Source organism: Notolepis coatsorum (assembly GCF_963971535.1).
Source record: "Notolepis coatsorum genome assembly, chromosome: 12".
Taxonomy (NCBI): Eukaryota; Metazoa; Chordata; class Actinopteri; order Aulopiformes; family Paralepididae; genus Notolepis; species Notolepis coatsorum.
The window spans coordinates 103479073-103504747 of NC_140176.1; the positions used below are offsets into that span (position 1 = coordinate 103479073).

The 25675-nt window shown below is 42.8% G+C and overlaps 4 long non-coding RNA genes across 4 annotated transcripts; 3 read left to right on the top strand and 1 right to left on the bottom strand.

Moving 5' to 3' along the window:
• The first annotated feature begins 1151 nt into the window (after nucleotides 1-1151).
• Nucleotides 1152-3209, top strand: LOC311238557. The gene is made up of 3 exons (XR_014620379.1): nucleotides 1152-1267; nucleotides 2753-2981; nucleotides 3075-3209. It is a non-coding gene; the product is annotated as an uncharacterized lncRNA (long non-coding RNA).
• Nucleotides 3210-3553: 344 nt separating this feature from the next.
• On the top strand, nucleotides 3554-4092 carry LOC311237702. The gene is made up of 3 exons (XR_014620305.1): nucleotides 3554-3630; nucleotides 3727-3803; nucleotides 4022-4092. It is a non-coding gene; the product is annotated as an uncharacterized lncRNA (long non-coding RNA).
• Nucleotides 4093-4869: 777 nt separating this feature from the next.
• Nucleotides 4870-5551, top strand: LOC311238538. Its single transcript, XR_014620376.1, has 3 exons — nucleotides 4870-4989; nucleotides 5119-5267; nucleotides 5413-5551. It is a non-coding gene; the product is annotated as an uncharacterized lncRNA (long non-coding RNA).
• Nucleotides 5264-6100, bottom strand: LOC311238539. Its single transcript, XR_014620377.1, has 2 exons — nucleotides 5960-6100; nucleotides 5264-5734 (listed from the first exon to the last, which is right to left on the bottom strand). It is a non-coding gene; the product is annotated as an uncharacterized lncRNA (long non-coding RNA).
• Between the last annotated feature and the right edge of the window lie 19575 nt (nucleotides 6101-25675).

Genomic DNA, 25675 nt, shown 5'->3' on the forward strand with positions numbered 1-25675 from the left:
GACTGTGGCACTACTCGCCCATGCTCTGCCTGGTGCTGACAGGTCCCTCAACCATTGACGTCCTCCTGATCCCAGCCCCTACCACAATAGTTCCTCCATGTACTATAGTATTGCAATTGGGCTAGGATCACATAATAATAGTGTCAAAAACACCCCTGTCAGAATTAGTAGGCCCACTAAATGGAAAGAGAGAGGAAAGAAGCCTAGAAGAAGTCTTCAGCCCGAAAGGACTTCACTTCATGTCTTCACCTGGTCATTATGTTGAGCATCCCACTGTGAGTCCTGCTGATCACTACTCCCCCAATACTCCCACAGTAGTTAAAGGGGCTATGCGTTATAAATGTCATTTTTCAGTCTCTAGCATTGTATTATAGTAATAGGAGTTCGTATCAATGTGTTTTTGGGCCTAAATACTATATTGACGAATTCCTCAGCTACAGCCCATCCCCTATTTGCCTCTAGTAAATCAGGTCATGTTGATTTGACGAGCTGGGCAACGTCACAGGGCGCTGTTTATAGCGCAAGGTGATGTGATTGGCTGTGTGGTTTTACCTAATGCCCGCCTCCATTCTTGGTACCTGGAGCCGATACAACCTGGAAACAGAAATTGCCGTCACTCGCCTCAATTTCACGATGAGCAGCAAACCCCGCAGATGTAATGTTCCTGGTTGTAGAGCTACCGAGAAGTCTTTGCACAGTTTCCCCGTTGATGCCGAACTTCGCCAACAATGGAACAAGTTCCTTTTTGGTGACCCTCCAAGTTCCGTTGCAACGTCTAATACTCGGGTTTGTACTGCACATTTCTCCGCCGACGACGTCACCAATCAAGGTATTTTTGATGCTGGAGTGGTCTCCATGTTGGTGCTAACCAAAAGAGCTGTGCCTTCAATACGCGACCCGACACAAGAAATAGTAAGTAGATATGTCGTGTGAGATATGTTATCATAAATACCATCTAACGTTATAGTAACTGCTGCTCTTTATAAAGTAACGTTATAGAAAACTATTGAAGCAAGCTAGTCATAACTTCTAAATAAAAGAACACAACTAGTGAGAGGTAAACAAGGTAACGTTATATTTAGTGGCTTGTATTATATTGTAATTGATTTACGATTTGGTAACTCTTAGGCCACCACAAGTTCCAGCGGCAATGTACGCCTTTCTCCTGCTTCAAGGGACTTCAGTTGCCAGACAGACAACCCAAAGATTCGTTCTGTTGGTACACAGCTTTCTATGAAAACACTTCGTTCGCATGTCAAGAGTCAAGGTAGGTTTGTAACTCAGTGTGATGTAATGTAATAATGTGTAATAATGTGACCCAGAATTGTTTAGATTGGCCCCCTTCACCCACCGCTTTCACCCAAAGCTGTAAAGGAATGTGGATTGTTTGTATAGTGTCCCCCCCCCCCCCCACCTCCAATGTAAATTACCCAGTATGGTTGTCAATATACAGTATATATACAGTATATACAGTCAAATGTATATACTCCCTTTTCTTGACTCCTTCAGTATCACAAACAGTACTGTATTTGCAAATCAAATTTAGCTCTAGTGTGGTGACCCATGTTGGCGTTACACAGGTCACAATGCTAGCTCTAGTGGTGACCATGTTGTTGTTACACAGGTCACAATGCTAGCTCTAGTGTGGTGACCATGTTGGTGTTACACAGGTCACAATGCTAGCTCTAGTGTGGTGACCATGTTGCTGTTACACCAGGTCACAATGCTAGCTCTAGTGTGGTGACCATGTTGGTGTTACACCAGGTCACAATGCTAGCTCTAGTGTGGTGACCATGTTGGTGTTACACAGGTCACAATGCTAGCTCTAGTGTGGTGACCATGTTGCTGTTACACCAGGTCACAATGCTAGCTCTAGTGTGGTGACCATGTTGGTGTTACACCAGGTCACAATGCTAGCTCTAGTGTGGTGACCATGTTGGTGTTACACAGGTCACAATGCTAGCTCTAGTGTGGTGACCATGTTGCTGTTACACCAGGTCACAATGCTAGCTCTAGTGTGGTGACCATGTTGGTGTTACACCAGGTCACAATGCTAGCTCTAGTGTGGTGACCATGTTGGTGTTACACAGGTCACAATGCTAGCTCTATTGTGGTGACCATGTTGCTGTTACACCAGGTCACAATGCTAGCTCTAGTGTGGTGACCATGTTGGTGTTACACCAGGTCACAATGCTAGCTCTAGTGTGGTGACCATGTTGGTGTTACACAGGTCACAATGCTAGCTCTAGTGTGGTGACCATGTTGCTGTTACACCAGGTCACAATGCTAGCTCTAGTGTGGTGACCATGTTGGTGTTACACCAGGTCACAATGCTAGCTCTAGTGTGGTGACCATGTTGGTGTTACACAGGTCACAATGCTAGCTCTAGTGTGGTGACCATGTTGCTGTTACACCAGGTCACAATGCTAGCTCTAGTGTGGTGACCATGTTGGTGTTACACAGGTCACAATGCTAGCTCTATTGTGGTGACCATGTTGCTGTTACACCAGGTCACAATGCTAGCTCTAGTGTGGTGACCATGTTGGTGTTACACCAGGTCACAATGCTAGCTCTAGTGTGGTGACCATGTTGGTGTTACACAGGTCACAATGCTAGCTCTAGTGTGGTGACCATGTTGCTGTTACGCCAGAGCAGGTCACAATGTGTGAGTGTGTGAGTGAGTGAGTGAGTGAGTGAGTGAGCAAAGTTATCAATAAATCCCTTGTTTGACTAAACTATGTTTTGTAAATAGGTGTTCAGGCGAAAGTCGTGTCGCTCTCGGTGGGGACACAAAATACTGGATACTGGTCTAATCAACAGGGACCATCCACGTCAACACCTGTGAAGGGGTTTAGACCCAGTAAAAGACCACGACTGGAGTCTGATGACGATGGAGTGACCGACAGCTCGATCGATGTTCCAGAGCCGCAGGATTCCACTTTCAACATTGACTCTTTGATTAGCGAGCCCTCGATTCTAGCGTAAGTTAGTTGTTACAAACATCTCCATGGCCCGTAAAAATACAAAAGCTATATAGTTGTGCCGTGTTATTTATTTGTGTTTTTCTCAAGCAGGGAACCGTCAAAACCAATCTATGAGGTCCAGAAATACATCGTTTACGAAGACAGTCTACTGGAATTATTTCAACAGTGTCCGGTGTGCGATGCTCAATGTCATATCACCAAAACTACGCGAGGGACCTTCTTGGCTGTCTCCCAAGTTTGCCCCGGTTGTAAATACAGCCGTAAATGGGCGAGTCAGCCTCTCATCGGCAGCACACCAGCTGGAAATATTCAGCTTTCTGCAGCAGTTTTTTTTACTGGCTCATCTTTCACCCAAATGGAGAAGGTATTTGATTTGATTGATTTGATTGACAAGTCAGATATACATTATGTTTTTGTTTGTGATTCACACGTGCATATTAACAAAGCGTTATTCATTTATTCTTTTAGGTCCTAAATGCGTTACACGTCTCCACAATAAAGTACAGAGCGTTTCGGGTACACGCCAAGAAGTTCTTGGAACCTGCTGTTCTAAGTTTGTGGACCAAGGACCAAGACGTTACCCTCGCCAGATTAAGCGAGAAAGAAAGCGTGATAATCGGCGGTGACATGCGAGCCGATAGTCCAGGTTAGAAAAAGCTCCCCAATGACAAATTCCTACTTTATGAATACATTTTTAATATTGCACTACATTGATTGAAATTGTTATTATTATTTTCAACAGGCCACAGTGCTAAGTACGGAAGTTACTCTGTGATGGAACTCGCCACCAATCATGTCATAGACGTCCAACTAATTCAGGTAATTAACAAGTCTGAAGAGACACTGCACCCTTCATTGTGCTCAAACGAACACAAAGCTCTCGGTCTTGAATCTTGAATCGCTGTAGGTGTGAAGTGGTCTGGCTGGCTGTGTGTGTGAGCGGGGTGTGAAGTGGTCTGGCTGGCTGTGTGTGTGAGCGGGGGTTAGGAAATGTTAATTGTGGAATTTTGAAAAGGCTATTCCCTTCCTTGTTCCAGAGCAATGAGGTGGGAGGCAGCTACCATATGGAACTGGAGGGCTTGAGGAGAAGCCTCGCTCTTCTGGACGCCAAATCCGTGACCTTGGACTGTATTGTCACAGACCGTCACCCGCAGATCCAAAAGTACCTGAGAGATCACGACATCAAACACTTCTACGATGTGTGGCACGTGGCCAAAGGTATGTCGAAAGGCATCCCACATTCAATTCCACCCCTCCTACCAACCCCCCCCCCCCCCCCCCCCCCCCCACCCACCCAACCAGTACTGTAATTGCAAATCTGGTATGTCAAAAAATGTAGATGTAGCAGTACTGTCTATCTGTATGTCATGTATGTCATACGACTGTTATGTAATGTTATGTTATGTTATGTAATTCAAGGTCTGTCTAAGAAGCTTGACAAAATTGCACAGGCGAAAGACTGCAAGGTCATAAAAAAGTGGCGCCTGCACATTTCAAACCACCTCTACTGGACAGCTGCCACGTCGAAGTCTGCCGATGAGAGGGTTGCTAGGTGGAAGTCATGTCTCAATCACATGATGAATGTACATGAACACGACGAAGAACCACTCTATCCGCGTTGTCTTCATGCTGACCGTGTATCAAGAGATAGTAGCAAGTGGGTTAAACCTGGTATGTCTGTCTGTCTTTCATCATGAATATATACTCAAAATATTTATTTATGTCCTCATTCTAGATTGGTGTGATTTTCAAATGTATACTTGCTTGAATAATTCTAATCTACTGTAATATACTCTAATGAAATATCTGAATGCAATTTCTTTTTTACTTTAGACTCAAAACCGGCCCACCAGCTCGAGAAGGTTTTGCTAAACACAAGGATCATCAAAGATGTCGCCAAATTGAGTCCACACCATCAAACGTCTTCATTGGAGTCCTATCACAGTGTGATTTTACGTTTTGCCCCAAAAAACGTGGTTTTTTCGTACATAGGAATGCTTTGCAGGTATTTTATATTGTGTACAAATGACTAATTATGGACTCCTGATTTGTCAAATAACTCATTATGTTGCATTAGATAACCTCAGATCAACTACAAATATATTGCTTGTGCTTATTGAAATTTTCCTTTCAGACTATACCTAGCTGCCATGCATTTCAATGAAAACTCAAATCGCCAGCAAGCCATAAACGCTTCTGGAGAGCCGGCGTACAAGATGAGTTTTCCAAAGGCCAAAAAAGGTGGACACACAATAAAACCAAGGAAAATCCCAGCGACATTCAGTAAGTAAAAATATCAACATTTATTATTGCACACACATGACCTATATAAATAGAAAAATATTTCCACTTACAGTGGAATACAATAAATTGAATAAATAATAACCTTTTTAACATGACAAAACAAATAACAATTTCTCATTTACAGACTATGTCAACCAGCTGATGGCGCTCCTGTTTGACTCCGTCGTTCGTGACCCCCAACAATATATCCAGGTGGTAGAGGCGATTGCCATCCCAGAACCTTTGTGCGCACAGTTCGACAGGCCTTCCATGGAAGAAGCGGTAGCCGGCTATGTGTCACGATTCAATCCTGTACCGGTCTGAAGCCAGTATAGACACCATCAACATCCGGAAATTCTGTGCGGATTCGAACCACGACACAGGATGGGATTACTACCCTCACTCTGCGGCCTAAGTAGCCGAAGCACCACGCGACAAAGCATCTGTACGCGATATATCTGAAACGGCTGAAGAAAATCAAGTATTATATTTATGCACAAATAAAATAAAAAAAAAAGCTGGGAAATAACCATTTGTCATGTCATGTCATTGGACAGTAGCAAGCATTGATTATATGTGATGTGCAATAAGGATTAGATTGTGTTTGCAAGAAAGATTAGTATAGTCTGAGAGATGCAAGATGGAGAAACACCTGTAAAAAAATATATAAATCTGTAATAAATATTATTTACTTATTGATTCCGCTTTCTGGTATCCGGCCAAAATCTGCCTTGTAGATATTAGTTGCCATTTGGATGGTATAGGGGTTGAAGCACACTGGATCCAATCCCGGATGATCAACCATGCACAGTAGTCCAGTTGGTTCCTGGTTAATTCGACGTCTGACCTATATATATAGAAAATTAAATCGTTAGCCATATGCATGGTTTTCAGTGCTACCAAGATGCAAGTTTGTGTTACTACTTTACCTGTGGAACTTCCATGCAGCATACATTCTCAGTCTCTGTTGGCATCCGTTCACAATTTCCGCACGTGCACCTAGTAGATTTGAGGGTGAATGAAATTATCAATCAATGGAGGCCAGAGAAAGACTTTCGTCTTGTTTACATCAGGGTCCCCCAATTTCAATCGTCAAGTACAGTTAGTGTCAGTCAGTACAATCAGTCACACTGTTCACAGAAGCAACAGTCAATCATCTTTATCTTTCAGTCACACTGTTCACAGAAGCAACAGTCAGTCATCTTTATCTTTCAGTCACACTGTTCACAGAAGCAACAGTCAATCATCTTTATCTTTCAGTCACACTGTTCACAGAAGCAACAGTCAATCATCTTTATCTTTCAGTCACACTGTTCACAGAAGCAACAGTCAGTCATCTTTATCTTTCAGTCACACTGTTCACAGAAGCAACAGTCAATCATCTTTATCTTTCAGTCACACTGTTCACAGAAGCAACAGTCAGTCATCTTTATCTTTCAGTCACACTGTTCACAGAAGCAACAGTCAATCATCTTTATCTTTCAGTCACACTGTTCACAGAAGCAACAGTCTCCGAGCAGAGACTCTCATCGGGACAGAGTGTGTGTTTTCGACGGGCCGCGCGCGACAGAAGTACACAACTATTATATAACAGTAAGTAACTAATAGTGCAATTAATCAACTTACCAATCGGAAACGATGTAACGTAAGCCTCGATCGCTGTTGTTTGGGGGTTAGTGTCAGTACAATCTAACGTTAGTGAGTGTGTGTTTTCGACGGGCCGCGCGCGACAGAAGTACACAACTATTATATAACAGTAAGTAACTAATAGTGCAATTAATCAACTTACCAATCGGAAACGATGTAACGTAAGCCTCGATCGCTGTTGTTTGGGGGTTAGTGTCAGTACAATCTAACGTTAGTGAGTGTGTGTTTTCGACGGGCCGCGTGCGACAGAAGTACACAACTATTATATAACAGTAAGTAACTAATAGTGCAATTAATCAACTTACCAATCGGAAACGATGTAATGTAAGCCTCGCTGTAGCAAATCGCCTTCTTCTTCTTCTTCGGGATCAAACTGTGGGTCGCTCTCTGGATCCCAAACATAATGTACAGCCATGTTGTATTAGTTAGTAAAATCGGTATATGTTTTTGCGTGTCGAAATAAAAACCTGAAACCTAAGACCTCAGACCTCTACCTGGATGGAATGACGGGGAGATGGGCGGAGCTATTTGGTGGGTGGCTGTCACTCAAAGTGTGGGTGGAGCCAAGCCAAATAATAGCCTGATTTCATGAGGCTGAAAAATGCTGGTTTTGAGTACAAGATTAGAAATATAAAACAATGATTATTTTTGGAATAAAAATTACACATGTGTTACATAGACTCACAGGAAGTGTGTAAAGTTGCCCAAATAGTGCTAGGAATAGCACTGCATGACACCTTTAATATTACCCCCCCCTCCCTCCTCTTCAGGCCTACCAATTTTCTAACTTGGACCTCATACAGTAAATAATATCCCGGTTTTAATCACAAACCGTTGTCCCACTATACCTGGTTATAGACATCGGTCTGTTGACCACAGTGTGCTGGCTAGTCTAGCCAGACCGGCTAACGTGAGTACTCAACCTGATAAAAACATTATCATTGGGCTTTTTAACACACGATCGCTTACTGAGAAAGGTCTGCTACTACAGGGTCTGCTGACTGATCGTAAATTGGATTTATTGTGTCTGACTGAAACTTGGCAGATACCTAATGACTTTCACAACTTAATGAGACTACTCTGCATGGGTATGTTTACATCTGTCAACCCCACCCCTCCGATAAGCGAGGGGGTGGTCTCGCGATAATCTACAATGAGAAGTGGCAAGTGTCCTCATTGACAGTTCCTGTGGACAAGTCATTTTAATGCATTGCTATTCAAATTCATGGTCCAACACCTACCATTCTAGTGACTGTCTACAGACCACCAAAGCCAAATAGAGATTTTATAGATGAACTCTTTTTAGCTTCACTAAACTTACTGTCTCCTAATATTTTACTGCTGGGGGATTTTAATGTTCATATGGACAATATAAACAATTCTACTACCAAGGAGCTCACATCTTCCCTGGACAGCTGTGGATTTCAACAATATGTTGATTTCCCTACTCACTCCAAAGGACACACTTTGGACTTAGGCCATGGTTAGACTAGTGTATTCCTGGCGTTTTTTATACGTTTTTGACGACGTTTCATGTCCCTATTACACAGAAATGCGTTTTTTGGCATTTTTTTGTGGATACGGCTGAAACGCAAAATTGTGTTTGCGTTTGGAGATACGCAAAAAAAACGCTTCGACAACAGCGTGTAGTCAGCACGGAGCCGTTGTTGCGAAAACGCCCATGCGCAGTAGATACCATCTGCGTGCCCTTCCGGTGACAACAGTGTGTGTGTTTGGGACATAGCTCCGTGTCCCAAATAGCTTCAGCTACCATGTGTTGTCAAGTTATTGTTATAAGGACCCCAGTCCAAGCTACAACAGTCTGCATTCCCTTAACAATTGTTTGTATTGAGCCGTATTGTATTGTACCCATATGCAATATGTTAAATAAAGTTTACATCCATTCATTCTGCTAGCATTACCGATTGCATGAGCAGCTGGCTAACGTGAGCTATCAGGATTCAGACCCTGTTAGCTCAGAGCTCCTCTTTCAACTTAACAAGCATTAAACAAAATGGCCCAGTCATCTATTCACCTTTGTTTAATACACACAGCGTTGTCTCTAATGTTATCTAACTACTGATAGCTCGCAATATCATCAGTTTTGGTGCTGGCTAAGTAGCGTGAGCTAACGTTAGCTTCTAGCCACAATGCTATATTGTTATAATGGCATACTCCATTGACGTTAGCATGCAGCTAACAATGCTACCGATCTTTTTTTAGACTAAACTATCCGCTCTTGGTGGTCACTTGTGTTGATGTTAGTTTTGTTTCATCAACAAATGACAGGCAGAACACACAGTGAATGTATCCGTTTTGTTTATTGCACTTTTATTAGGCTTTGCTGAAAAAGAATTGCTGCATTGGGTAACTAGGCAAAAGATGGTGGCCGCCTTGTTGACATTTGCTTTGCAGGCACATTCAAGTTCTGATTGGTTGAAATTGCCTTCATGTTTGCCACCTACTGCCACCTACTGCTTTGGCAGTGTACTACATCAGTGTGCTCGGGTGACAAAAACGAAAAAAAACGAAAGTGTGACTCGAGGCGCACGACGTCGCGGCGAAACGCCTATGACGACGATACGAAGATGATACGAAAGGTGTAACTGACGCCTTAGTGTGCTGCTCTGGTGTCACACCCCAAAACTGTACTGCGTCTGACCTGCCCATCTCTGATCACAAGTTGATATATTTTAATGTCATCCTGAAGACACACAAAACAAACGTGTCACGTTCCATCTCTTTCAGGAATATTAGGAACATCGATGTACCTGCTCTATCCAGTGAACTTATTAATAACCTTTCCTGTCATGACAATGAATCAACCTGTGATGAACTGGTCTCAATGTACAACAATGGACTCCATAACCTCTTAGACACTTTTGCTCCACTTAAAACACAGACTGTTCCCTTTACTCGCTCTGCACCCTGGTTTACACCTGAGCTATGCTGCTCAAAGCCAAAGGCCGCCGCCTAGAGCGCCTCCATACTAAGACTGGTCTTACTGTCCATAAAGAAATGTACTTTAACCACATACTCCACTATAAGGAAGCTTTCTCCAAAGCTAAAACTACTCACTGTGCCAGTGTAATTAGCTCAGGCGCAGGAAGCACTCAAGCCCTGTTTTCCACTGTTAAATCAATCTTACAGCCTCCTGACACTCTCACTCCACAAATGCACTCTGTTTCTCAATGCAATTTGTTCATGGACTTTTTCAATGCTAAAATCGCAAAAATACATCAGCAACTGTCTTCCTCATCTAATGTCACCTACAGTTCACCGTGTTCCTTCCCTGATGCTCCCATTCTCTACTCTCTCTCTAGTTTTCTACTCCCATCTATCTGTTAGTGACATATCAGACCTCATCCGAAAAGCTAAATCTTCTACATGTCAGTTAGACCCCCTTCCCACCCACCTAGTTAAAGCCTGCCTACCATCCTTGTCTTCTAGAATAACTGCAATCATACACTCCTCCCTTACCTCTGGTCTTGTTCCCTCTGCCCTCAAAACAGCCGCTATTACTCCCATATTGAAGAAACCTGGTGCAGACCCCAATATCCTAAATAATTTCCGGCCTATTTCAAATCTTCCATTTCTTGCCAAAATACTGGAAAAAATCTGTGGCAGCCCAGGTTCACACTCATCTCTCCAGCAACAATCTGTTTGAGCAATTTCAATCTGGTTTTCGATCTCTCCATAGCACTGAAACAGCCCTAGTTAAAATCACAAATGATTTACTAGTGGCTGCCGATTCTGGTCTCCTCACTATACTTATACTTCTGGATCTCTCTGCAGCATTTGACACCATTTCACATTCCATTATTTAAACAGACTAACCTCCATTGGCATCACTGGCACCCCTCTTCACTGGTTCAACTCATACCTCACAGGCCGCACTCAATATGTACAACTGAAAGATGTTAAATCACACTCCACTTCAGTTACCACCGGTGTCCCCCAGGGCTCTGTTCTGGGCCCTCTCCTTTTTCTAATCTAACTCCTACCCCTTGGCAACATCTTCAGAACATCTGGTCTACAGTTTCACTGCTACGCGGATGACACCTCTCTATTTTTCCACCAAACCTGACTCTGCACTCCCCACCACCTCCCTTACTGAATGCTTAAAGGAAATTAATTTATGGTTCACACACTCAACTACCTAAAACTAAACAATGATAAAACCGAGGTACTCCTCATTGGTTCCAAATCCACCATAGCCAAATCTGACAGTTTCCCCCTCACCATTAACAACTGTACAGTCTTCCCCTCCCCTCAGGTTAAGAGTTTGGGTGTCATCCTCGATAGCACACTGTCATTCAAATCCCACATAAATAACATCACACGGTCCGCTTACTTCCACCTACGCAACATTAATCGTCTCCGCCCCTCACTTACACCCACCAGCACCGCTCCTCTTGTTCACGCCCTGCTCACATCCCGCCTGGATTACTGTAACTCCCTCCTCATTAGTCTCCCACACAAGTACCTCTATAAACTCCAACTGGTCCAAAACTCAGCCGCCTGAATTATCACCAGAACTCCCTCCACCAACCACATCACTCCTGTTCTCCACCAACTCCACTGGCTGCCTGTCAAGTCCCGCACTGACTACAAAGTATTACTACTCACTTTCAAGGCCCTCCATAACCTAGCCCCTCCTTATCTCACAGAACTTCTCCAGTCCTACACTCCCTCTCGGTCACTCAGATCCTCCTCTTCCTTCCAGCTTATCACTCCCCCTTCCCGTCTGACTACCATGGGATCCAGAGCCTTCTCCCGCTGCGCCCCCCGCCTCTGGAATTCCCTACCACAAGAAATCCGTGAAATAGACAACCTCCCCACCTTTGTTTCCCGTCTCAAAACACATCTGTTCATTCTGGCATATTCACTTTCATTTTAAAGCTACAACTAGCAGGTAAAACCCTACTCTGCAATTATGGGTAGTTTACATCATTGGTATTGTGGTGGATTTTTGACGTCTCCAGGGATGGTTAAATGAAATACAGAGACAAGAGATTGGCCTTAAATCAGAGTGCAAACCACCAGGTTCTCCACGGACATCCAGCAGCCTAAAACAGTGTCACACTGCGAATTAGATATTCTGAAATAATAAAACAGGAGCAGAAAGAGACAGCCGGAATACTCACGTTAAATGAATACAATACAGGTTTATTGGAAAAGAAAATAATACAGTACGCCCATACGGACGGACTTTCAGTCTGTCAGAGTGCATATTCACAGGTCTGTCAGAGTGAAAGTGACAAAAAGCAAAGTGTCATGTGTTTTAACACAGTGGAATAGAGACGCCTTGCTCGTCTCTGATTGGGTTGGCTTTATATGGTCATTTAGGGAGTCAAATGGAATGGGCTTTTGAGGAGGGCTCGCTGCGGCCTTGGATGCAAGCGTTATCTGGCCTGCTCTGAATATAATGAATGGATATAGTGTTTTAACAGTTTTTGAGAGAAGGATAACATGACTTCATGGATTTTACCCTGTTGTGGGGATTAAGAATGTGAAATTACCCTTCACATTTAAACAGAAATCCTGACCTCACAAATAGAGGAGGGGGGGGGGGAGGAGGAGGAGGGAAGGAGGAGGAGGAGGAGGAGGAGGGAAGGTGGAGGAGGAGGGGATGTGAAATTACCCTTCACATTCCCCACTTTGTGCCATTTTTGGCACATCCTGGTAATTTCAACCATCAATATCACTAAACCACAGTCTCAAGACACCATACAGAACATCAAATCAATCAACATTAATACATCATAATGTCATACTTGGCTAAGTAGGACGATAATTCCAAGCAGGTAATTGCAAAATGTTGCATCCTTAGGTACAATAAAAAAAATAAAAAAAATACATAATAAGGTAGAACAATAACTCTTGAGAAAGAAAGAAGAGGGGGAAAAAAGTTCAGGTGCAAATTGAAAAGGGGAGGAGTCCCAGGCCGGGGACAGATTGGTCGCTGGCGCCTTATAAAGCGCTTCTCAGTGACCCGAAGCGCCGACAGCAGTTAATAGGAAACAAAGAACAAATAAAATAAAATGGCAGTCTTAATATAAGTAGTATTTTCAAACTCTGAATATGTACCCATATCTAAATCAGAAATTTGACTTTTTAATATGCACACTGGCTTCACTTGTTGTCGTCCTCAGTAGCAGTCAGGTGTCTTCCCACTCCTTCACACACAGAACGATATATATCTGTTGTAAGGAGGCTGGATGCCGTTGAGTACAGTAGCAGTCAGGTGTCTTCCCACTCCTTCACACACAGAACGATATATATCTGTTGCAAGGAGGCTGGATGCCGTTGAGTAGAGTAGCAGTCATCTCCCCATAGTTGAATACAGCAGCATACCAGGTGCAGGGAGTAGGGAGGCAGGATATTCGTAGCGGCCGTTGTTTGTACAGGCCGGGGCCGTCGTTGGCGTGGTGGGGTAGGTCCTACTTATGCAAAAGGGCTTGTATTGCCGACTGGGGTGCGTGGTAGGGGTTCCTGTGGATCCCAGCAGCGGTGCGTTCTTATCTTCGTGGCAGGGCGGGGCTATCGCACAGGGAGCTTAGCTGGAGTTCCTGTCCCAGTTGCCCTCCCAGGGCCTCCACTGATCCCTGGGCCCCGCTTCCGTAGCACCGGCCCTGCTGTGGTGTTGCCATATCATGCGAGATGTTGAGCAGGCGGTTCCTGTTGGACTTGGGACTGAACCTGATTAGGTTGTCGTCGTCCTCCGCGGGTTCATATGGGTATGGTGGCTGGTGTGCCGGTGGAGATGGGGCCCCTAGGTGGTGTGGTTGCCCAGGGACAGCGTGGCCCTGCAGTGGGAAGTACGGCCCTGGTGCATATTCGTTATCTTCTTTCTCCTGCGCTGAGAGAAACGCACCATCCTCCCCCTCACATTCCATAGATCTGAGTTCCACAGCATTGACTAGTACTGCATCTTGGATGTCATGCGTCGCGTTAATGAGATTGCGCCGGCCAAAGGAAAAGAAATTAAAAAAACAAAACAAAAAAACAACAATTTCAAACATGGTCAGTGTGTTACATGTCTGGATATACAACAGGGAGGTAGGGACTCCCTCATAGTTGTACTGGCTGGAAACAAAGAGAAAAAAAAAACTGTTTACAGTTAGCTGTCGCCCAAGTTGAAACATGTGGAAATAGTGACCACCAGGGGTTACAAGTTGTAACATTACAGTTAGCTGTCGCCCAAGTTGAAACATGTGGAAATAGTGACCACCAGGGGTTACAAGTTGTAACATGCAATCAAATATCAAAAGGAATGACAAATCCAACTTTAGGACGCTGGTATTACAAACGCTGTGATGGCGGAAAGACAAGTGCCTCAATAAGCTGTATAAGACAGTGTCTATGGAATTTAGAACATTTGAATAGCACTTATATATTCAAAAGTGCTTGGAATAGAGGCCTAACTGCCTCTAACTGCAGGTATAACATTGGAAAAGCTTGATAGAGATAAACACAGATAGTGACCAAAGCCTTGAACTTATCGCATTGTCACATACATAATCAATAACACAGATAGTGACCAAAGCCTAACCAGGGTTGACTTCTCGCATTGTCACATACATAATCAATAACACAGATAGTGACCAAAGCCTAACCAGGGTTGACTTCTCGCATTGTCACATACATAATCAATAACACAGATAGTGACCAAAGCCTAACCAGGGTTGACTTCTCGCATTGTCACATACATAATCGCATTGTCACATACATAATCACAGATAGTGACCAAAGCCTAACCAGGGTTGACTTCTCGCATTGTCACATACATAATCAATAACACAGATAGTGACCAAAGCCTAACCAGGGTTGACTTCTCGCATTGTCACATACATAATCAATAACACAGATAGTGACCAAAGCCTAACCAGGGTTGACTTCTCGCATTGTCACATACATAATCAATAACACAGATAGTGACCAAAGCCTAACCAGGGTTGACTTCTCGCATTGTCACATACATAATCAATAACACAGATAGTGACCAAAGCCTAACCAGGGTTGACTTCTCGCATTGTCACATACATAATCAATAACACAGATAGTGACCAAAGCCTAACCAGGGTTGACTTCTCGCAGTGTCACATACATAATCAATAATACAGATAGTGACCAAAGCCTAACCAGGGTTGACTTCTCGCAGTGTCACATACATAATCAATAACCAGTGTTGGGACTAACGCGTTACAAAGTAACGCGTTACAGAAACGAAGTTACTTTTTGCCGCAACTAGTACTCTAACGCATTACTTTTGAAATTCAGTAACGCTACTTACGTTACTGAATGGTTCGTCACTGCGTTATTTGCGTTATATACGGCGTAGATTGATAGCGAGCGGTAGTGATTATTATTATTATTATTATTATTATTATCCTCATCCCCACCCGCGTAGAATGATACGAGGCGAGTCTGGCCACTGGCCAATCAGAAATGCGCAAACCAATGCGGCTACGGAAAGAAATAGACCCTCTCTATTGTAAACAAAACAAACGCTCGCTATGAATCTACATAAAAAGAACGCAGTAACAAACTAACAAACCATTTAGCAACTACTTGGAGAGATAATTAATATACAACATGGAAACGAGATAAAGAACATGTTTGAGGCGCTGCTGGAGTCAAACTGGACTAACGTAACGTTACTACATCTCGACCACCGCAGACTTTGGTGAGTGCAATGTGTTTACTGAAACTCAAGTTGATCAACGGATTTTGACTGTACGAAATCTGCCAGGGAATCTCATAATACTAATCAAACAATATAAATATAGTCCTTTCATGCACAATTGATATCCTAACTATTCTAACGTTGCAATGCTTTGATTGATATCTTAAACAACGTTGCAACTTGCAAGATGGTGAATGAATGAATGAATGAATGAAAACTTTATTTAACAGATTGCAGAATGGGTACAATACAGTACGGCTCAATACATACAATTGTTAAGGGGATGCAGACCTGAGAAAGACGTTTGTCTTGTTTCCATCAGGGTCCCCCATTTTCAATTCATATAGACATTTATGACATACACAACATACATGACATTTATGGCATAGGGACATATAGGTATTTAGTACTGATACATTTGTGACATAAACGGTATTCAAATATACAGTACTGTTACCCCTAGCTTTGGGTAGGGCGTTCCACATTGTTGTGGCATAATTGCGAAACGTGTTTAGTCCCTTGTTTGAGCCGAATCTGGGTTTTACATGATTTGTTGAGCTTCCTCTGGTGTAGTGGTTGTGGTATTCACTGACCTTTGGGAAGTATTTTGACATGTACATGGGTACCCCGGTCGTATAGTGTATCTTTTAGACCAGGCCCATTGCAAGTTCTGTACTCTGTCGTCTACTCTAAGCCATCCTAGGTTGTCAAAGTGGGCAGGGGTGAGGTACTATCTGGGGCATGGGACTCGGGAGCAATCTTTTTTTTTATTTTTTTTTAAAAATAACTAAATAGTTACTTTTCACAGTAACTCATTACTTTTGGGTGTAAGTAACTAGTACAGTAACGAAGTTACTTTGAAATGAAGTAACTAGTAAAGTAACTGAGTTACTATTTTTCAGTAACTAGCACAACACTGTCAATAACACAGATAGTTACATTCAGACGGCCCCCCCCCCCACTCCTGCTTACCTAACTCGCCGCGACGCTGCATGTAATGCCCGTGGAATGCCGTCCCGACCAGCCGATGCAGACAGACAATTCCTCACTGTCCCAGACGTGGCTGTGTTGTAGAGCGATGAAGAGCCCGTCTGCACCGGCAGGATCGGTTGGCAATCACACTTCAGACACCAAGAATGTGGTGGATTTTTGACGTCTCCAGGGATGGTTAAATGAAATACAGAGACAAGAGATTGGCCTTAAATCAGAGTGCAAACCACCAGGTTCTCCACGGACATCCAGCAGCCTAAAACAGTGTCACACTGCAAATTAGATATTCTGAAATAATAAAACAGGAGCAGAAAGAGACAGCCGGAATACTCACGTTAAATGAATACAATACAGGTTTATTGGAAAAGAAAATAATACAGTACGCCCATACGGACGGACTTTCAGTCTGTCAGAGTGCATATTCACAGGTCTGTCAGAGTGAAAGTGACAAAAAGCAAAGTGTCATGTGTTTTAACACAGTGGAATAGAGACGCCTTGCTCGTCTCTGATTGGGTTGGCTTTATATGGTCATTTAGGGAGTCAAATGGAATGGGCTTTTGAGGAGGACTCGCTGCGGCCTTGGATGCAAGCGTTATCTGGCCTGCTCTGAATATAATGAATGGATATAGTGTTTTAACAGTTTTTGAGAGACGGATAACATGACTTCATGGATTTTACCCTGTTGTGGGGATTAAGAATGTGAAATTACCCTTCACATTTAAACAGAAATCCTGACCTCACAAATAGAGGAGGGGGGGGAGGAGGAGGAGGGAAGGAGGAGGAGGAGGGAAGGTGGAGGAGGAGGGGATGTGAAATTACCCTTCACAGTATCTAATTTCATTCTTTATTTTTTTCCATTTGACGCCGGAAATGCCACTCAGAAAGGGTTAAAAAGGTCCATGCACGAATAACATGCACGCGCAAATCAAAAAAGCTTATCAGACGCTAGCACGGCCGTGACGTCACTCGGGGCAACATATGCTATATGCCGGTCCGGGTCATAGTACTACTGGGCTGGCTATATGGCTCCTGCTAACGTTAGCATTATGTCTACTGTCGTGAACCATTTTAAATCGGGCCATGCAAAAGAGTTTGGGGAACGAGTAAAATGTGCAGGTCCTCTTCTCAGACCTGTGGGGCAAAGCACTGCATACACATCATAGACGGTGGGCCGTACCTTGCTAGAGGCTTCCGTTAGTGAAATGATTGGTCTGGTTTTAGAGAGTATATGATATTGTAATATGAACTACATAATATACTACATTAACACATTTCCGTTTGTTGGCAACGGTTGCACACACATCATGCCGGCTAGCAAGCTACACGTCCCGGCATGTTGATACAATTTTAGCCCCACTCGGTGCATCAGTCACGATAGCTATGAGCTAACTAACGTTACAAGCTCAAACACCTTATAACTACTACTATTGTCGTGTCCATAAGTTCCTTGGCAGAATACTTGTGAGGACAAAGGTATAGAAAGAGGAGAGAACCATTTTAAATCGGGCATTGTTATGAGTTTTGAGAATTCTGGCTACCAAGCTAACTTAGCTAGCTACTAACGTTATATACACAATATGTACAACGACATAATGATTTACATTATTACAAATATGGTAACGTGGTTGTGGCTTTTACAAATAGTGGTTCGCTTTAGAGATTAATGGCTATGATCACGGAGCAATAGTGTTAGGTGAAACAGAGACTAGCTCCTCGGCTAGTAGTAACAAGAAGGCTCTCTGCTTCCTGCCGTCTGCCTGTGAGTCTCAGAGCCCCTGCTGCCCTGTACCCAGTGTGACGTCATCATTAATATGACACACGCACGCTATGAAAACCATGGATTAAAATATGCATGTGCGTGGAGGTTTACATTTACATTTAGTCATTTAGCTGACGCTTTTATCCAAAGCGACTTACAAGTTCTGTACGACAAGTCATCAGGAAGGGCACAACTCTATCAGCTGAGTAACAATGTTCATAAAGTGTTGAGTGCTACAGTGTATGTTAGTTTATTAGGACAAGTGCATGACAGTAAGGTTAGTTAGGGTTAGATTTTTTTATTTATTTTTTTATTCAGATAATGGTTGAAGAAGTGAGTCTTTAGTCGACGGCGAAAGATTGGACGGGTTTCGGCTGTCCTAACTGGGGTGGGTAGTTCATTCCACCATTGTGGGGCAAGGACTGAGAATAGGCGACTTCTCTTTGATGACCCTCCCGGAGCTTGGATAGGAGTAGGTCTGAGGCGGCCAGAAGATGCAGAGCGTAGGGGTCTTGCGGGTGTGTAGTTAGAGACCATTGACCGGAGGTAGGCGGGAGCGGTTCCCTTTGCCGCACGGTATGCTAGGTCGAGGGCCTTGAAGCGGATTCGTGCAGCAATGGGGAGCCAGTGCAGGTCCCTAAGAAGTGGGGTGACATGGGCCGACTTCAGTAGGTTTGAGATCAGGCGGGCCGCTGCGTTCTGAATGAGTTGAAGAGGCTTAGTGGCAGTGGCCGGGAGGCCAGCGAGCAGTGCGTTGCAGTAGTCGAGGCGGGAGTTGGACGAGGAGTTGGGTGGCTTCTTTTGTCAGGAAGGGGCGGATCCTTCTGACGTTGCTCAGGAGGAATCTGCAGGTTCTGGTTGTCGCTGCGATGTGAGCAGAGAAGTTCAACTGGTCGTCGAGGACAACACCAAGGTTCTTGGCGGTCGGGGACGCGGTCACAGCTGCATTCTCGACTGTGATGGAAAGGTCTGTCAGGGGGGAGGATTTGGCCGGCAGGTTGTGGTTTGGTCAACAAAATGTTTGATAAAAATGCTAAAACTCGGTCAATTTCGAAAAAGAATTCCCCCCTCTTCATGAAAGTCACCATTGCCCTAGTCACATTGTTTATTGAACAAGTTGGCCTTTAAGTTTATTACAACTGCTCCCCTATGTAACTCTGTAATACTGTGTTTTTACTGTGTGAAATTGTATTTGTTTTTAACCCTGTACGGCGACCTTGGGTGCTCAGAAAGGCGCCTTTAAATAAAATGCATTATTATTATACCATCAGTAATATGAACAAAAACAAAATCTTTACATTAAATCAAATTAGTGTAAATATTTCAATTCAATAATGTAAATGAGAATACATTAATATAAAATCTTCATGAAAACAAAATCACTATTTTGGCTGCTACATTTCCAATCCCTAATTGTTAAAAGTGAAGTTAGACCGCAATCACAATATCTGACACTGGGTGCTGAAATCCCGTAGAGTAAGTTGAAGAAAGCAGGAAGCCGGACCAGCACTCTAAGATTCAAAAGTTTTAATGGCAGCCTGAATCCCTAATTGTTACCGTGGAACAATTATCAATGAATGATAATATTGCAGCCACAATCTACAACATTATTGATACATACAACATATATAATATATACAGTAATAACATTATGGAAGTCCATTTGTTTTTAAATTGAAGTCCAGGTCCAATGTGATGTGTCCGTCTTTCAACATTGAACACTGAAGTCTTCCTAGGGATCAGAGCTTCAAGCACGTGACCCACCAGTTCTGTGGTGAAACAGGCTCTGAGGTTTTGTCAGATGCTCTCTGGCGCCACCAGTTATTGAAGGAATACACTGTTGCTGTCACACCTCAGTCTTCTGACTGCTACCTTGAGCTACTTATGAGCGAAGCCCACTAGGGCACGACATATCTGCAGTAGAGATGTCCGCTGTCACTCCAATATAATGGAGCTAAATGGCACCGGGTTTGTGCCAAAATAATACATTTGAAAAACTCAACATTAATGTCTATAGAGCTTTTTATTTAATTTAGCAACTATTTTCTGTAGAGTATTCTTTTAACTTAAGTAAAATATCATGTCCTAATGGCTACACAGCATTTGAAATTATAACACTCATAATGAAAGAGTCAAAACAAGCATATGAGATATATTTTATTGACTAAATAAAAAAAGGAGGTACAGAATATTTGTGTTTGATATGAATGAAGATAAACGGAAATCAGTCACAAAACAAAAATAAGTCCTAAGGATTGGGTATACTACTTAGTATAAGTACATGGGGTATACTACATAGTATAAGTACATGGTCCTATTGTGTATACTACTTAGTATAAGTACATGGGGTTCCTATTGGGTATACTACTTAGTATGGGAACAGAATTTTTGGGAAGCACGGTGGTGTAGTGGTTAACACTGTCGTAGAGCCATATGAAATCAGTTTTATTTTTTTCCAAATTCCATTTTATTTTTTTCCAAATTCTGTTTTTTCCGTTTTAATATTTCAGAATTTTGTATTTTGCTTTGTACGCTAATTTTACCATCAGAAATAGTGTCTAATAAGTGGGAATGAATAAATGTCCACAATTTAATAAGATATAACAGTCCATTTAATAGGGCTGTCTTAAATACTTCGAAGCTTGGAAGCTTCTTTCGATGGGCATGGGATTTGAATATGAAAATAAAATTCGATTATAAAAAAAAAAAAAATTATATATATTTTTGCAAAATCAACTCTGCCTCTCTTTGTTAACTACAACAAGCAATGCTGTTTGTTATTTAAGATGAGGTCGGACTCGGCACTGACAGATTTGTGTTCATTGTGCTGCTTTTATAAAGCCTCAAATGACGGCTTACAATATTTCATGAAAGCAAAGTGTTTTGTTTGTCTAAGATTTAAAAAGGTTTAAACTTTACAGCACTGACAAAGTTGAACAAAGTGCTGTACAAGTCCCACAACATAAAAAAAAAAAAAAAAAAAAACATTTTATAGTTGATTCCATTTTTATTGCTCAATTCCGCGATTCCGTCCGCGATTCCGTGATCGCGGATTCCATATGGCTCTACACTGTCGCCTCACAGCTAGAAGGTCCTGGGTTCGATTCCTGCTTGGGGACCAGGTTGCCAGGTACTCAGGTGGGGTATCTCCCGGGCCTTTCTGTGTGGAGTTTGCATGTTCTCCCCGTGCTCGCAAGGGTTTCCCCTCCAGATAAGATAAACCCAAAGGAAAAACATGCAGAACAGATGGCCAGCGCTGTCGCGTCCCTGACGAAGATGGACAGGAGCACTTGGATTGGTCCCGGGGCACGGCCCACGCCACAGCCCATGTCTGCTCCCGGCTGCCCTTGGGGGGGAAGGACGACGGGATGGGAAAAGTGCAGAGACATTTCATCAGTGCATGTCTGTGTGAGTGTTCCTGTGTGTAGCCCATCTCGCATGTGTGTGTGTTCTTCTTCTAAAAAAGTACATTGGGTTTCTATTAGAGCTGGGCATAGATTAATTTTTTTAATCTAGATTAATCTACCTGCAATCCTGGAATTAATCTAGATTAATCTAGATTAAAATGGCTCAAAAAAAAGAAAAAAAAATCTGCCGAAGGTGTTCAAAATAGGTGTGTTCTACCCAAATAATGACCAGAGGAGGAGATTTATCCTCTCCTCTTCATCTGAGGAGTCACTAGCTGTTCTATCTCCTTGTTCAACAGCATGAACATGTCTCTTCTTTTTGTAATTTCCAGTGTTTCTTTTAAAACCAGATTTATCGTAATTTTCTGTGCCCTTCCTTTGATGCCATTAACATTGTTACACTGATATTGACATCATATGTATATACTCTGTCAGGATCTAGGGGTAACAGTACTGTATATTTGAATACCGCTTATGTCACAAATGTATCAGTACTAAATACCTATATGTCCCTATGCCATAAATGTCATGTATGTTGTGTATGTCATAAATGTCTATATGAATTGAAAATGGGGGACCCTGATGGAAACAAGACAAACGTCTTTCTCAGGTCTGCATCCCCTTAACAATTGTATGTATTGAGCCGTACTGTATTGTACCCATTCTGCAATCTGTTAAATAAAGTTTTCATTCATTCATTCATTCACAGCTCTCTCCAGTGTCAAATCACTCTCTGTCAGTAGTTTCTTCTGTGAACCTTCATTTCTTAATCCACAGACAAACCTGTCTCTCAATGTGTCTTTTAGTGAATCTCTAAATTCACAATGCTGCTGACTGGTTGCTCACACACAGACTGCTGCAGAAGCAGGTTTCTCAACAAATTCAGTGCAAGCTCAGTGTAACAGTTCCATGAATGAATGAAAACGTTATTTAACAGATTGCAGAATGGGTACAATACAGTACGGCTCAATACATACAATTGTTAAGGGGATGCAGACCAGAGAAAGACGTTTGTCTTGTTTACATCAGGGTCCCCCATTTTCATTTATTTGCTCCACATTGTCATTAGCCCCTTTCATGACTGTGATGCACTGAGTGAATCCACAGTCACTTGCTCCTCAATAGGAAACCAACCTAGATTTACCATGAAGGGACTGGTTCTGGCCGAACCGTTCGTTATACAAGAATCACAGAGAAATTACAAAGGTACTCACAGTTGCACGAGGATTTCGGACAGAGATAAGGGATGGTGCGCATGCGCTGTGATCACCCAACGGCGGAAATAATGCCGTTTTGAGCAGACGCAGAGCTTTCAAACCATCCCGTATCTCTGTCCGAAACCCTTGTGCAACTGTGAGCACCTTTGAAACGTCTCTGTGATTCTTGTATAACGAACGGTTTAGCCAGAACCAGTCCTTCATGGTAAATCTAGGTTAGTTTCCTATTGAGGAGCAAGTGACTGTGGATTCACTCCGTGCATCACAGTCACGAAAGGGGCTACATTGTCATCAAACGGTCCAATATTTCCAATAACCCAAGCCATTTCTGTTGTAAACACTCACGATAGTCCAGTCGATCCTTCCTTTAGTGTGTAAAGTGGATTTCCTCCTCTTGTAGATGTTTTCAAGTGCCGCTCGATTAACGTGAGCTAACATGCTAACATCAGGGTCTCCCATTTTCATTTCATATTGCTCCAGATTGTCATCAAACGGTCCAATATTTCCAATAACCCAAGCCATTTCTGTTGTAAACACTCACGATAGTCCAGTCGATCCTTCCTTTAGTGTGTAAAGTGGATTTCCTCCTCTTGTAGATGTTTTCAAGTGCCGCTCGAGTAACGTGAGCTAACATGCTAACTCGCTAAGCTAACGTTAATAATGGAAACAAAGCTCTCAACGGACTTCTTCTTTCTTGCATTGCGCAGATTCAGATGTCCTCATCGCCGAATTGTGTTATATCCTGAGGACTTCTTAACCTCACCTGTATAACAATGATTACCGGACCACTACTTTAGTTTAACACATTATTCTGACTACAGCTCCGGTAGTGCAATCACTTCCTGGTACCACAGCTGGGAACTACGGCAAGTATTTAAGGACAATACAGACCCAACGTTGAGAAAAAGATTAACGGCGTCAATTATATTATCGCGCAATACTAGTCTCGCGATAACGCAGCACGTTAACGGCCCAGCTCTAGTTTCTATTTAACACTTTGGTTGCCATGGGTTAAATTCATGATATACCATAGGTTGCCGGCTCTATTTGTCTATGGAGAAGTACCCCTTCTTTGCATGGCTATAACTTTTTAAATTCTATTGCTACATTGCCATTATTAGGGCCCATTCAAAGTCCTATATGTATTGTTCATTGTGTAGCAACGTTAAACTTTTTCATTCACATATTCATAGTAAAGTATGGTCTAATGTATAAGTATGTTTTCATCTCTTTCTGCAGCTTTCTCCAGAACGTGATCTATAGCCCCAAATGCATTATATTGATGATGCAATACAGCTTTATGGCAATCAGCGCGATATAAAAAATTCCAACTAGACGTACTTCTAGAAGTTACTACACATCATCTGATGTTGACCGGATGGGCTAGGGGGCGTTTATAATTCCGTGGGCAGCGTTATACCAATCATCTAATGTGGGTCAAATGTTGATAATAGCAGTTAGTATCGAAGACGGTAATGTTACACGCTAAAACTCACCCCAGTCTCCGCGCGCCGTTGGGCGATCATCGTAGAGTAGAAATTTTATCATTATGGGATGTAGATTTACCCGGTCCATCTCCAGCTTGTATAATGGTATATACGTCCAAATCATGTTGTTTATCGAGTTATTGGCAATCGATCGCTGTGTATTCTGACGAGCTAGAATGCCGGGACCTATAGCGAGTGCCCGGAAGTAATACGGCCGTCCAGCACAACCTCTATGCCACTTCCTGTTAAGCGATTGCGCCGATCGGCCACCAGATGGCGCTCCTGAACCGCCAGAGAGCTCAGTGGGTCCTCCTGGTGGATCTCAGGCCAGCGGAGGGGACATATGAATCCGATCGCAGATTTTTGAAATATTGATATAAGGACGCTGTAAAGCGTCCTCCGGCAACTTGAGCATGGCCGGGAATGACGCTTTAACACGGCTCCTGGCAGCCAAAGTGTTAATATACTGAAAACTGTGTTTGGGGACCTGTTGTCTTTATTCTTTTCAAGTCTACTCTCAGCTTAAACGGAACAACTAAATGGTTTCTTTCCTGTATGAGTTCTAGTGTGTTTCTTCAGATCTCCCTTCCTACTGAACCCTTTCCCACAAACTAAACAGCTAAATGGCTTCTCTCCAGTATGAGTTATCATGTGTCTCTTCAGGTCTATTTGCTGACTGAACCCTTTCCCACAAACTGAACAAACAAAAGGTTTCTCTCCAGTATGTGTTCTCATGTGTGTCTTCAGATGTCGCTTTGTACTGATTCCTTTCTCACAAACTGAACAACTAAATGGTTTCTCTCCAGTATGTGTTATCATGTGTGTCTTCAGATTTGCCTTCATACTGAATCCTTTCCCACAAACTGAACAAAGAAAAGGTTTCTCTCCAGTATGTGTTATCATGTGTGTCTTCAGATTTGCCTTCATACTGAACCCTTTCCCACAAACTGAACAGCTAAATAGTTTCTCTCCAGTGTGAGTTCTAGTGTGTTTCTTCATATTTCTTTTATCATTGAACCCTTTCCCACAAACTGAACAGCTAAATGGTTTCTCTCCAGTGTGACTTATCGTGTGTGTCTTCAGATCTCCCTTCATACTGAACCCTTTCCCACAAATTGAACAGCTAAATGGTTTCTCTCCAGTGTGAGTTCTAGTGTGTTTCTTCATATTTCTTTTATCATTGAACCCTTTCCCACAAACTGAACAGCTAAA